This window comes from Pseudorca crassidens, chromosome 17, assembly GCF_039906515.1.
Source record: "Pseudorca crassidens isolate mPseCra1 chromosome 17, mPseCra1.hap1, whole genome shotgun sequence".
In the NCBI taxonomy this organism is placed as follows: Eukaryota; Metazoa; Chordata; class Mammalia; order Artiodactyla; family Delphinidae; genus Pseudorca; species Pseudorca crassidens.
In genome coordinates, this window is record NC_090312.1 from 20108183 (window position 1) to 20122943 (window position 14761).

Here is a 14761-nt window from a genome sequence, read left to right on the forward strand (position 1 = left end):
GGGAGGTCTCTGGTGGACCAATGTCCTGGACTTGGCTCTTCCACCTCAGAGCCACAGCCCTGACACCTGGCTGGAGCACCAAGAGCCTGTCCTCCACACAGCTCAGAATAAAAGGGAGAAAAAAAGGGAGAAAGAAAGAAAAAGATGGGCTTCCCTGGTGGCACAGTGTTTGAGAGTCCACCTGCCGATGCAGGGGATGAGGGTTCGTGCCCCAGTCCAGGAAGATCCCACATGCCGCGGAGCGGCTGGGCCTGTGAGCCATGGCCGCTGAGCCTGTGCGTCCAGAGCCTGTGCTCCGCAACGGGAGAGGCCACAACAGTGAGAGGCCCGTGTACTGAAAAAAAAAGAAAAAAGAAAAAAAAAAGAAAAAGATAAAATAATATAAAATTAAAAAGTTATTAAAATAAAAAACAAAAATTAATTAAGAAATTTTTAATTAAAAAAAAGAAATAAAGAAAGAACAACCAAACCAAAAAACAAATCTGCCAATGATAACAAGCACTGAAAACTATACTAAAAAAAAAAAAAAAGCATGAACAGACAGGACTCTAGGACAAATAGTAAAAGCAAGCAAAGCTATACAGACAAAATCACACACAGAAGCATACACATACACACTCACAGAAAGAGAAAAAGGGAAAAAAATATATATCTTTGCTCCCAAAGTCCACCTCCTCAATTTTGGGATGATTCGTTGTCTATTCAGATATTCCACAGATGCAGGGTACATCAAGTTGATTGTGGAGCTTTAATCCGCTGCTTCTGAGGCTGCTGGGAGGGATTTCCCTTTCTCTTCTTTGCTCGCACAGCTCCTGGGGTTCAGCTTTGGATTTGGCCCCGCCTCTGCGTGTAGGTCGCCTGAGGGCGTCTGTTCACGATCAGACAGGACTGGGTTAAAGGAGCAGCTGATTCGGGGGCTCCGGCTCACTCAGGCCGTGGGGAGGGAGGGGTACGGATGCGGGGCGAGCCTGCGGCGTCAGAGGCCCGCGTGACGTTGCACCAGCCTGAGGCGCGCCGTGCGTTCTCCCGGGGAAGTTGTCCCTGGATCACGGGAACCTGGCAGTGGCGGGCTGCACAGGCTCCCAGGGATGTGTGGATAGTGACGTGTGCTTGCACACAGGCTTCTTGGTGGCGGCAGCAGCAGCCTTAGCATCCCAGGCCCGACTCTGGGGTCCGCGCTGATAGCCGCGGCTTGCGCCCGTCTCTGGAGCTCCTTTAAAAGGCGCTGTTAATCCCCTCTCCTCACGCACCAGGGAACAGAGGCAAGAAAAAGTCTCTTGCCTCTTCGGTAGTTCCAGGCCTTTTCCCGGACTCCCTCCCGGCTAGCTGTGGCGCACTAGCCCCCTTCAGGCTGTGTTCACGCTGCCAACCCCAGTCCCCTCCCTCCGATCCGACCAAAGGCGGAGCCTCAGCTTGGGCTGGGGTTTTTAAATATCTGTCTTTCCAGTCAAATAGACTTATTATAAAATGGCTCATTTGCGGGGACTTCCCTGGTGGCACAGTGGTTAAGAATCCTCCTGCCAATGCAGGAGACACAGGTTCGATCCCTCATCCTGGAAGATCCCACATGCCGTGGAGCAACTAAGCCTGTGCGCCACAACTACTGCGCTTGTGCTCTACAGCCTGTGAGCCACAACTACTGAAGCCCCCGCCTAGAGCCCGTGCTCTGCAACAAAATAAGCCACCGCAATGAAGAGTAGCCCCTGCTCGCCGCAACTAGAGAATGCCTGCACACAGCAACGAAGACCCAACACAGCCAAAGATAAATAAATAAATAAATGTATTAAAAATATAAATTAAATAAAATGGCTCATTTGCTAATTATCCTGGTGTGCTCTCTACTGGCATTTCAACAACTTGCTATATAACCTTACATAGCACTTACTGTATGCCAGGCTTTTTCTAATTACTTTACATATATATATATAAACCTATGACCGTCTGATGTAGTTACCCTTTCATGAATCCCACTTTACAGGGGAAGAAACTGAAGCACACAGAGGTTAAGTAACTTGCTCAATGTCCCATGGCCATTATATGGTAAGATCAGAATCATTACACTTAACTACAAGTTTGTAGTCGCAGGTAGCAGAGAAAATGCTATGTGTTTACTACATTTTCCTCTTCCAGATCACACAGAAAGGCTACATTTCCTCGATTGCCCTGAAACTAGATAAGTCCCAATGACTGAGCTCTGGCCAGAAGAATGTAGGCAATAATGATGTAAACTTCCTTCCAGGCTTGGCCTTTAAGATCATCCTTTGAGATCCTCCAGATCTCTCTCTTTTGGCAACTAGGAAGCCAGGGGTTCCACATGGGACCACCAAGAGATGGAGACGGACTCCCAAATCTGTTTTCAATGATAATATGAATGAGAAAGAAACATTTATTACATCAAACCACCATGATTTGAGAGTACATTTACTTGCACGTACCTTGATGTATCCTGACTAATAAAGAAATTGGTATTTTGAATCAGATTGCTTTAAAATCAATTATATGACATTGGCTTCATTGTTAGGCATCAAGAAGGTCCATATCAAAGGCTAGGATATATGAGAAACTAGCTATTCTTTTAATACTGTGGAAGAGCAACTGGAAATAACTGTTGCTTTTAGTAACTCGGGAGACAGAATAGGAACATTTAACTTGTAGTTTTAGGAGAAATGGATGAATAAAAGACCACTAGTGTCTATCGGCTATTATTGGCTGCCTTTGGCAAGGTTATTACCAAAAAAAATTGGAAAAAAAACTGGTCAGTAATAAATAGAATTGAAAGAGAGTAGAGTGCAGAAATTGGGGTCTTGCTATGTCAGAAGATGCCAAATAATTAAAGAAGATGAGATGTCAGAAGACATTCAAGGAAAAGGTCTAATAAAATTTCTGAGATGAATAAATTAATCTGAGCAAAGACAGATGAAGACTGTAGACTTCCCAAACACAGTTCCAGAGAGCCTCAGAGAGAGGGGATGGGACAGGCACAGAACAAGGAAGCAGAGAAATACATCAGGCTTGAAAATTCTTCCTATAAAGAATTTTGTATGTGGTTGCTGATGGAACCTAAAGCAAGATCAGAAGTCTACTAATTTTTTAAGGAATTGCATTGTTAAAGAAAACACAACTCTGGCTTAAAAAAAATCCTTTGACTGGATGAGACCTAAAACAACCCACAGGTCCCAAAGTTTTGAGGAAAAGAGTCAAGCTTCAAAGGCTATTTAACCCCCAAAGAAGGCGTGGTCTCTAAGACCCACATCAGATATGGCCAAGGAGAATAATAACCAGGAGGAACTTCCTTGCAGATAGAACCAGGGGTGGTAAGGTACAATGGTCAAATGCATTCCCCCCAGGAGCAGAATGAGAGTGGTAGGTCAGCAGAATAAAAGGGCACACATGCATTTATTCTTGCAGCCTGAACAATTTTAGATTCTTGAATTGGCTGATGGCCCTGTCAAATTGCCAGGTATAATGTGTCAATTTAATAGCCATACGCTGCTTTAAATCATAGAAAGAGCCTTTTTCACCTCAAAAATGTCAACTTGATAAAAAAATAAATAGATAATAAGATCACCATGAACATTATAACAACTTGAAATACTTCATGGCCGTTGCAATAATTGCTAGTTCCTCATCTGGGAAATGTCTAGTAATTGTCAAAACACTCAGAGCAACTAAAATTTCAGTAAATGTGAAAGTGATACTGCACAATCGGATGGATTTCCAGCTGGCAATCATATCCCCGTGGTCTTACCCAACTTTGGTTTCCATGTGAGACAGTAGCACAGTCTTGCTTATTGGACTGATGTATTCCAAGCCGTATGCCACAAAGGTACGGTGGGAAGGAGAAATGCGGTCTGCTTTTCTCTGCCGCCAGTTTTCCTGAAACAGCCGGTAGGCACATTATTTTATATTAAAATAAACACACTATATTGTAGATGAGATTGCGACATTTAGATGAATTTTTGAGATGAGCTATAGAACTGCAAATAAATGTATTTTTGCGGCATTGGCAAACTTCAGCTTCCCTGGGCTGAATCACTTGGCAGAGACAATTCTGCCTGCCTTAGTTAACTGAGAAACTGGGAGGTGAGAGGGAACAGAAGGAGAGAAGGGGTGTAGGAGGCATTTTACAATTTAGCAGGATGGATATTGGTGCCTCCTTTAGATATTTATATCTAAAATCCCACTGGTCTTAAGTCACTGGGTAGAAGAACAAAATTCAGGTCTAGGACTTTTAAGGATGAATGTTCCTTACAAGGAATTGGGGTTTATTGTGATGTATGATGTCTCCCAGGTGAAATGAAGGTGGAGTAATAGCACAGCTATGTCCTTTACCCCTTTTCATTTCTTTTCCTTTCTGTTATTCAGCCCCTCAGTCCAATTCAAATCAACATAATTCAAAATAGTATTACTCCATACAAAGACAGATGTATTTCAAGATAGATAGATAGATAAATCAAAATATAGAAAGAAAAAAAGAGAGACACACAGAAAGAGATTCCATGAGTTAATGGAATTGTTACTTACTCCTGCCCCATCCCACCTATTCTTCTGCCATAGTGGAGGGCATAAGACCAAACCAAGCTACTTGGGGACAACAACAGGACATTGTGTCCCAGTCAGGAAGACACACTGTATTTTCCTTGAGGTCAGTGAAAAGGAAGAATGAGAATCAACATGAGGCTTACAAGTGACCAGCATTGCATCATGGGATGAGAGTCTGTAAGGAGACAAAGACAAGGAGAACCCAGAGAAGGCAGCTGTAGCACAATCCAGCTATAGCCCTATGTTTCCCACTTTCCTTCCCTACTTCAGTTAGTCTGAGTTGAGTTTCTCTTTCTTGCTGTTAAAATATTCTGGCCCAAAGAAGTACAAAGGGAGAGCTATAAGCCCAGAAGTGGTGGTGCAGAGGGAATGGGGAAACACATTTCTAGAGTAACCATACTACTTGCACAAATGACGTTTGCTTGATTGAGCTGATTGTGATTGAGAATAAAGTTTTGAGTTGACCTGTGTGTTGAGTTTTAATTAGAATTAAAATAGACTCATGATAACGAACTTATTGGTAACTTTTTGAAGAATTTAAACATATAACTGTATATAGACATTTCCATTCTATAAGCACGATGGCCATGACAGCAAAGAGTTTCAGGGTCTTGTGGAATTTTTAAAAAATAGTGCTCAAGGATTGGGGATCATAAGAGTGTCCTCCAAGACCTGAGAAGCCAGGATATGCCAAGGGGTGGACGGCACACTTGAATTCCATCTGACCCTTTTGCGTTGGCAATTTAGAACGCTCCTAAAGTTAGGACTCATACATTAGTCCCCTTTGCATATGCCAAACTCAGCTCTGTAGACTTAGTGGCTCCTTCTTCTCCTGTGAATAAATCTGTAAACATTTTGTGAAAAGTCCCTACAATGCACTCTTTTATTTTAGAGAGTGTCTCCTGGCCCCGCCTTCTAATTTTCATTGAAAATTTCCTGTTCAATCCTGGGTTCATGTCCCATTGCCTCACAAATTGTATCCAGCATTCTGCCTATCTCTTTATTCTGATGCTTTAGTAGAACTGTCTGTATTAATCCTGGCTGTCCACTGCTTGCTGCCTTTCTAATTCCAATGATCTTCCAACTTCCTTATCTTATCTTAGTTCCTAAAATCCCTAATAGGCATTGTCAGCCTCTGCTTGCTGAAGAAGAAAGCTTGGACTCCGGTCTCTGTGCTAGATATTTTTGTTCGCCCTTCAACTACATCTTTACCTGGCTCCACCACGTTTAGAGACTGGGGAGGTTGAATCTTTTAGCCTACAACAACTGGATCCTTTACTCTCTGGTTTCTGGTTGGGATTGGCCAATGGGAAGTACTTGTTGGTTAACAGGAAGCAGTAGGAGATGCTAGTCAGCTAATGATCTGTTGGTTTCTCTCCCTACCTGGCAGCAGGTTGCTTTCCTACCTCTAAGGCCACAGGTCCTCTTGGGTAGCTCTCCCATGAGCTCTCTCCAGGTCTGGTAACCCATTCCTCACATTGGTCCTACAGGTCCTGTTGTTACTACCCTACATGTTTCATCACCTCTTGGTGGTTTCCTTTAACTCTGTCTACACCTTTGTAAAATTTCCCTTTTCAAGGCTTCTCAATCACCTCATTTGCATGTGCCATCTCTTTCCCATAAGGACCCTGAATAAAACACCCCTTGGTCCTAAAGTGCTGCTCTGAACATAGTAGGACCAAGGTACACCAAGAGACTTTGAATTCTGTTCCTGGATTCACCCTTTATAAGGTAGTTATTGAGCCAACATATACTGGTTACTCATTATATCCTAGATATTTTCCTCAGCCATTGTGCTACAAAGATGAATGTGGTATAATCCCTGGCCTCAACAGAAATGTCCTGACAGGAACATATAGAATTGTGTGGAGAGAGAACAGTGGAAGAAACCCCTGAGGGTCTCTTAGAAAGCTGAGATGTATAAGTTGCGTTTCATTGGATGAGTGAAAAGTTGCTAAGCAGACAATAGGGAAAAATACTCAAAGGCAACATACACAAATCAGAGAGATGAAAATGCTGTGGAAACTTCTAGTCCATGTGCAGATTTGGAGGTGTGTACTTAGAAGGGGTGGTGAATGGAGGGGCTGAAAATGTAGGCAGAAGCCATATTACAAAGATTGCATATTCGTTCATCAAGTATCTAAGTTTCATAGCATGTTATATTATGAATTCTTGACTTTATCCCATAGGACTACAAGAGTACAGGACAGGATTGGAGGCAAGATTTCTGTGATGTAGAACTGCAAAGGCTAGAATATTATTGCCATCATGGAACAAGTGATATTTCATTCTTAAAATTAAATAAAAACAGCATATCCCACTATATACATCACAGAAATAAAAGAGGAAGATAGGGAGTAGTTTTTCCAGGCTAGAATACTCTCTACAGCAGCGGGACCTGAATGCTTTCAGAATCCCAAACAGAGGACCCAATGTCCTCACTAAGGGGGACCCACACGGCCACACTTCCCCCCAGAGGCACTCACAGTGTCCTTTAAGAAGACCCCTGAGCTCTCTATCTTCCTGCCACACTGCATCCCAGTATCACATCACTTCAGCCCACGGGACCCCAATTATGTCATTTTTCCTCCTCTTGATCAGAGCAGTTGCTTCTCAAGGTTCTTTTCAGGAACTTCCTCATGTCTGACTTTAAGTGCTTTCCGCCAGATCCCCTTGGAACGCTCTGTCTCTATTAGTCACTTCCTTTATGTGAAGCTGTAATTTTCCTTGCCTTCTGAGGGACAGAAAAAAGAGTAGTCTTCAGAATTCTTGAAATATCTGTTTGTTCCTTTTGAGGCATGGACAATATGTTCTTAAGTTTCAAACCTATTCAGGACTGATGGAGGTGTTGTGAAACAGGAATGTGTTTGTACAGTTTTTCCTCTTCTCCATACATCCATCAATAAGTGTGTTGTACATGCTGACAACATGCCCAGAAAAACTGAGTGAGTTGTGAAATTCATCTAGAACCTAGGTAGCAAAGCCATAGCAGAAACTCTGGACTTTCGAAATATGCCCATTATCATATGGTAAGATGGAATAGTGTAGTGATTTAACAATGAAAGCACTGAACTGAACTGCCTGCAATGAAATCCCAGCTCTAAGGCCCAGCAATGGACCTTAGAGATGCTACTTAATCTCTGTGTTTCTATTTATTCATAGGTAAATGGAGGTAGTAATAGTATGTACTACATAGGGTTGATTTGTGGATTAAATTGAAACCACATAAAAAATGCTTAACATAGCACTCAAATTATATTAGTTATTACTATTATTTTGATTGACAATGTCCAACTTCCATTCTTGATTGGATTGCTTCAACTCTCCTTTACTGAAAAGCTTCTGGAAAATATTACCTGTATATACTATCTCTACTTCTTTGCAGCCCATTTCCCCATCAACCCAGCTCTAGTTTGTCTCTTGCCTCCCCCATACTATTGAGACTTTTGCTAAGTTCCTTTAGGATTTCATGTTGACAAATCCAATAGGTGCTTTTTAACTGTTTGTACTTGAACTCTCAGAGACATTCAATAAATTTGATGCTCCTTTCCTGAAATGTTCCTGATTCTACTACTACTCTCTGCCCACCCTTTATCAATGAACCTTAAGAAACCTACCCTTATCCTTCTTCCTAACCTTTAAATATTAGAATAACTTAGATCTCAGGCCTCGGATATCTGCTCTCCTCACTCAACATTCTTACCCAAAGCAACCTCTCCCATTTCTGTACCTTCAAATCTCAGCTCTACACCCAGGATTTCTGTGGGGGACTCTGGCCAGGACTGCCCATGGAAAGTCTCTAAAATAAGATGAATGGGACATGTCTATGTGTTATGATACAGACTCAAGTAAACTGAAAAATTTAAATTGCTAGCAGAGAATTTCAAGGTCTAGAACCTGGTCTTTAGGCATATATGACATGGCTTGCTGATTTGCAGAATTATTGTTATATAATAGCATATGTTGTTTCTGACAAGGTCTTTTTTTTTTTTTTTTTTTTTTTTTTTTGCGGTACGCGGGCCTCTCACTGTTGTGGCCTCTCCTGTTGCGGAGCACAGGCTCCGGACGCGCAGGCTCAGCGACCATGGCTCACGGGCCCAGCCGCTCCGCGCCATGTGGGATCCTCCCGGATCGGGAGACGAACCCGCATTCCCTGCATCGGCAGGTGGACTCTCAACCACTGTGCCACCAGGGAAGCCCTGACAAGGTCTTTTGAAGACAAAGAAGCTTGATTGCTCAGGACTTCTCAGACATACTGCATTACTCTCCTCATGTGGGGTGCTGAGTATTACCACTGTTTTGAGTGATTCTTAGTGAGAAATAGAAAGGAAACTTGCTCAGATGTGTAATTTGGTGGATATCACTCTTCCTAATTAATAAAGTATCAATGAGTTTTATTTCTTCAGTCTTTGGGTTCATCCTTGATTTCTCTGATCTAGGTTTAAGACGTTTAGCATCACGAGCTAGATGGTAAAAATGATCTAATAACTTATATGGGAGGAAAGGAAACAAGGATAATACAGCACTCTCCTCATGTCAGAGTAGGCTAATGCTAAGCCTGGTACCTGGTGGTAAAAGAATAAAAGTCTTATTGGGCACATTCCTTTGATGAGAAAAAAGAGGAATTTATGCTGATGGATTCAAAAGGAGATAGATTAGAGACTAACTCTTCTTTATTAGAGATTAACCCTTCTTTATTAGAGACTAACTCTAGGATAGCTAGAGAGATCAAGTTTAGCAGAAAGGTAGGACGCTGAGAATAGAACAGGGAAGCAGAGAGCAGAAACCTCCACCTCTCCAGATCACATAGTAATCAAAAAGGCAGTACATGGAGTTGCTGATCACGCAGGTGATGGGGCCATGGCCAGAAACCTCAATGCCCACCAGGAATCTTTAAGTTAGAGGGAATTCATTAAACATGAGATTTCTGAGGAAAGCCCTGGAAGAGCTGGGGTACAGAAAATGATCAAATATGATGAAGTCTCAAAGCTTTAATTCCTTGAGGTTTCTAAAGTCCATTGGGTATCCCAGGTTCTTCTTCTGCTTGCCACTGAACAGAGTATTTTCCACATTATCCTTTACCACAACCAGCAGCTTCAGCTGAGATCATCTAGTAGGAGTATGGTGAGAAGTGTTTGAGACCCAAGCTAGAAGTATAACTGTAAAAATGGCATTCTTCTAGGAAAAATATTTCCTGAAGCTGGGATACCAGTTAGATAATCAATTTGGTTGGTTTTGGTGAGTTAAAGTGGACTTTATTGAACTTGATGGGAAGGAGATTCTCTAGATCAAAGGCTTAACAAAAGTCCTTTATGGGCATTGAGCACATAAGCCTAAATGAGGGTGGGGTTACTTTCAGTGATCTTTGCACAAAATAAAGTAGAATTGCATTTTACTCTTCATCATTGGATGTCAGTGGAAGAAGTCATGTTAAGAGTAAAGGAACTAACCAAAGATGTCACAAAAAAGAAAACTACAGGCCAATATCACTGATGAACATAGATGCAGAAATCCTCAACAAAATACTAGCAAACAGAATCCAACAGCACATTAAAAAGATCATACACCATGATCAAGTGGGGTTTATCCCAGGAATGCAAGGATTCTTCAATATATGCAAATCAATCAATGTGATACACCAAATTAACAAAATGAAGGATAAAAACCATACGATAATATCAATACATGCAGAAAAAGTTTTTGACAAAATTCAACACCCATTTATCATAAAAAACCCTCCAGAGAGTAGGCATAGAGGGAACTTACCTCAACATAATAAAGGCCATATATGACAAACCCACAGGCAACATCGTTCTCAACGGTGAAAAACCTGAAACCATTTTCCACTAAGATCAGGAACAAGACAACATTGCCCATTCTCACTGCTATTATACAACATAGCTTTGGAAGTTTTAGCCACAGCAATCAGAGAAGAAAAAGAAATAAAAGGAATCCAAATTGGAAAAGAAGAAGTAAAACTGTCACTGTTTGCAGATGACATGACACTATACACAGAGAATCCTAAAGATGCTACCAGAAAACTACTAGAGCTAACCAATGAATTTGGTAAAGTAGCAGGAAACAAAATTAATGCACAGAAATCTCTTGCATTCCTATACATTAATGATGAAAAATCTGAAAGGGAAATTAAGGAAACACTGCCATTTACCACTGCAACAAAAAGAATAAAATACCTAGGAATAAACCTACCTAAGGAGAGGAAAGACCTGTATGCAGAAAACTATAAGACACTGATGAAAGAAATTAAAGATGATACAAACAGGTGAAGAGATGTACCATGTTCTTGGATTGGAAGGATCAACATTGTGAAAATGATGATACTACCTAAAGCAATATACAGATTCAATGCAATCCCTATCAAACTACCAATGGCATTTTTCACAGAACTAGAACAAAAAATTTCACAATTTGTATGGAAATACAAAAGACCCCAAATAGCCAAAGCGAGCTTGAGAAAGAAAAATGGAGCTGGAGGAATCAGGCTCCCTGACTTCAGACTCTACTACAAAGTTACAGTAATCTAAGCAGTATGGTACTGGCACAAAAATAGAAATATAGATCAATGGAACAGGATAGAAAGCCCAGAGATAAACCCACGCACATATGGTCCTTTATTTTTGATAAATGAGGCAAGAATATACAATGGAGAAAAGACAGCCTCTTCAATAAGTGGTGCTGGTAAAATTGGACAGCTATATGTAAAAGAATGAAATTAGAACACTCCCTAACACCGTACACAAAAATAAACTCAAAATAGATTAAAGACCTAAATGTAAGGCCAAACACTATCAAACTCTTAGAGGAAAATACAGGCAGAACACTCTATGACATAAATCACAGCAAGATCCTTTTTGACCCACCTCCTAGAGGAATGGAAATAAAAACAAAAATAAACAAATGGGGCCTAATGAAGCTTAAAAGCTTTTGCACAGCAAAGGAAACCAGAAAGAAGATGAAAAGACAACCCTCAGAATGGGAGAAAATATTTGCAAATGAAGCAACTGACAAAGTATTAAATCTCCAAAATTTACAAGCAGCTCATGCAGCTCAATATTAAAAAAAACAAACAACCCAATCCAAAACTGGGCAGAAGACCTGAATAGACATTTCTCCAAAGAAGATATACAGATGGCCAACAAACACATGAAAGGATGCTCAACATCACTAATCATTAGAGAAATGCAAATCAAAACTACAATGAGGTATCACCTCACACCAGTCAGAATGGCCATCATCAAAAAATCTAGAAACAATAAATGGTGGAGAGGGTGTGGAGAAAAGGGAACCCTCTTGCACTGTTGGTGGGAATGTAAATTGATATAGCCACTATGGAGAACAGTATGGAGGTTCCTTAAAAAACTGAAAATAGAACTACCATATGACCCAGCAATCCCACTACTGGGCATATACCCTGAAAAAACCATACTTCAAAAAGAGTCATGTACCACAATATTCATTGCAGCACTATTTAAAATAGCCAGGACATGGAAGCAACCTAAGTGTCCATCGACAGATGAATGGATAAAGAAGATGTGGCACATATATGCAATGGATATTACTCAGCCATAAAAAGAAACGAAATTGAGTTATTTGTAGTGAGGGGGATGGACCTAGAGTCTGTCATACAGAGTGAAGTAAGTCAGAAAAAGAAAAACAAATACCGTATGCTAACACATATATATGGAACCTAAAAAAAATTGGTTCTGATGAACTTAGGGGCAGGACAGGAATAAAGACGCAGACACAGAGAATGGACTTGAGGACACAGGGAGGGGAAAGGGTAAGCTGGGACAAAGTGAGAGAGTGGCATGGACGGATATACACTACCAAATGTAAAATAGATAGCTAAGGGGAAGCAGCTGCATAGCACAGGAAGATCAGCTTGGTGCTTTGTGACCACCTAGAGGGGTGGGATAGGGAGGGTGGGAGGGAGATGCAAGAGGGAGGGGATATGGGGATATATGTATACGTATAGCTGATTCACTTTGGAGTGATTACAGACAGTCTGACAGTAAAGATTTCCAGTGTAAGGTGTTTACGTACCAGGGCCCAGATATCACATTATTCCTCTCCATATGGAACTGAGGGATTGTTTGTGGTGATCAAAGGAACACATCCTTTTTTCATGTATAATTTCACCCTCCAAATACTATCTTCATAATTCATACAGGCATGAATCAATGAGGCCTGGACATTAGTGCATACGGAGCTACTGAATTTTTGAAAATGTAAGAATGAGGAAAACTTACAACAAAACTTTTTAAAAGGAGCAGTAGTGTAATGCTCATCCCGTCCCCAGTAACATAGATTATCTGAGGAAAGAAGAGCTTAGGTATTTTTTCTTTTACACTTTCAAAGATGGAGACACAAACATATATTTACCCCCTGCCCTGCACTTTTTATAAAATATCTCCATGCAAGGGTGTTTAAGGTTAGAAACCCCAGAAGAAATATTTTCAAGCTTCTTTAAAAACTGTGCTTTTTGATATTTCATTCCAGTGTCTCAAAATGTATTTTTGGATCTTCTTTTTCTCAAGTGTAGAGATCAAAATTTTGGACTCTTGGAAATAGCTTCCTATGTTTGTTCACTCTATTCTTTAAGCCCTAAGGTCCTTTAGGGCAAAGATAATATCCCTATTCTGTGGAAGAGAGAATTGTGGTGATTGTAATTTTGTGCCTGCACATAAATCCTTCATCCTTCCTGGAGACTGAGTCCCTGAAAAGTACCAACATCAGCAGAATCAAAGATAAGGTCAGACAAACCAGGGAGTTTGGGGAAACGTATTTTGAAACATTATTATTTTAAACATAAACATTTCCAAAAAGCATCTATTTGTAAAACACATATGTTTCTCCCGGTAAGCTTTCTCCAGAATCATTTTCTCTGAGTTGATTCAGGAAATATACATATGAAATTGTAATCTCCTAGGAAAGAGTCTTCCGCAGTTGTCTATTATGTGCACTACACTTAGTAAAAATATTCACCTAGACTTTATTGGATGTAAATTGAATGTGTTTTGCAATTATGTCTCCACTTACCTCATTTTCTCAAGACTTAGGAAATTTCTGTGCCTGCCTTGTTTTTTCACATATCATGGTGGAGCTTCTGAGTATACTTCCCGACTGACGTTCTATCAATATATCAAGGGGTGGGTTGTAGACAATCCTCATCTCTATCACCTCCCCCAGAAGCCCACTAACACAGTTTGTCCAAAGGATAACACTTACCTCTTGATAAATTCATCTGTTTAAGGGTTCTAAAGTGAAAAACACATAGGCCAAAGCATTACATACCTTTAAAATTGTGTGGACACACATGAATCTGCATTATTTCCCAGCTGCAGATGCCAACATGGTGATTAATTTAAGGTTGCTGTGCTCACATTTTAATAAATTGTAAAATTCTGATTCCCTTCCCCCTTCTCCCTACCTGTCTTTATTTTCGTATGAAAGTGACAGTCTGTGGGAAATCTGGGTTTCACTGAATGTCAGCTGTAGGTCACCAGAAAAAAATAATGTGGAGGAATATTTACCAAGTGTTACCGCTCATCCATGCACAATCACAAGGATATATTCTGCCTTGTGAGGTAGTGGTGTGGGTGAGCATACACAACGACATGAGAACTTCTTGTTCACATCAAAATTAGCCAGCCTACAGGAATTTATAAATGTATTTGAAGAGATGTGTCAATGTTGCTCTTCAAGAAATGGTAACGTTGTACTTTTACAAAAAAAAAATTCTCTTTGTCCAACCTATTTCAGTATAATTTTGAAGAGGCGTTATGTTGAAGAGGAAGTAGGAGTAAAAATAGAATAGGTTTATATATTCCATCCATGACAGTGGATTAACTCTTGGGCTTCAGTGTGGTAACCTCGATGTTCAACGAGCCAAAGGAGAGTTCTGTTCATGAGGCTAGAAGTCTGATCCGTCTTCTTTTCCATTGTGTCTCCAGCCCTCATCACATGGTAATGCTCCATAAGTACATTTGATGAATTAATGAGTTAGTGAGCTCTACTGGGCACCTAAGCCAATTGTTCGCCATGTCAGTTTCATGAACCTGGTCTCTGCCTTGGACTTCATCCCACTGGCATTGGACACCTGCCCTGAACCCTCTCAATCAGGTCTTACCAAACCATCAACCTCTTAACAGCCTCCTCCCTTAGGGTTGAACCCTCTCCACTGAATACCCTCTCCTGA

The 14761-nt window shown here is 40.8% G+C and overlaps 1 long non-coding RNA gene across 1 annotated transcript; it reads right to left on the minus strand.

Moving 5' to 3' along the window:
- Positions 1–1156: 1156 nt before the first annotated feature.
- LOC137209937 (uncharacterized) lies at positions 1157–11728 on the minus strand. Its single transcript, XR_010936190.1, has 3 exons — positions 7029–11728; positions 3749–3876; positions 1157–2350 (listed from the first exon to the last, which is right to left on the minus strand). It is a non-coding gene; the product is annotated as an uncharacterized lncRNA (long non-coding RNA).
- Between the last annotated feature and the right edge of the window lie 3033 nt (positions 11729–14761).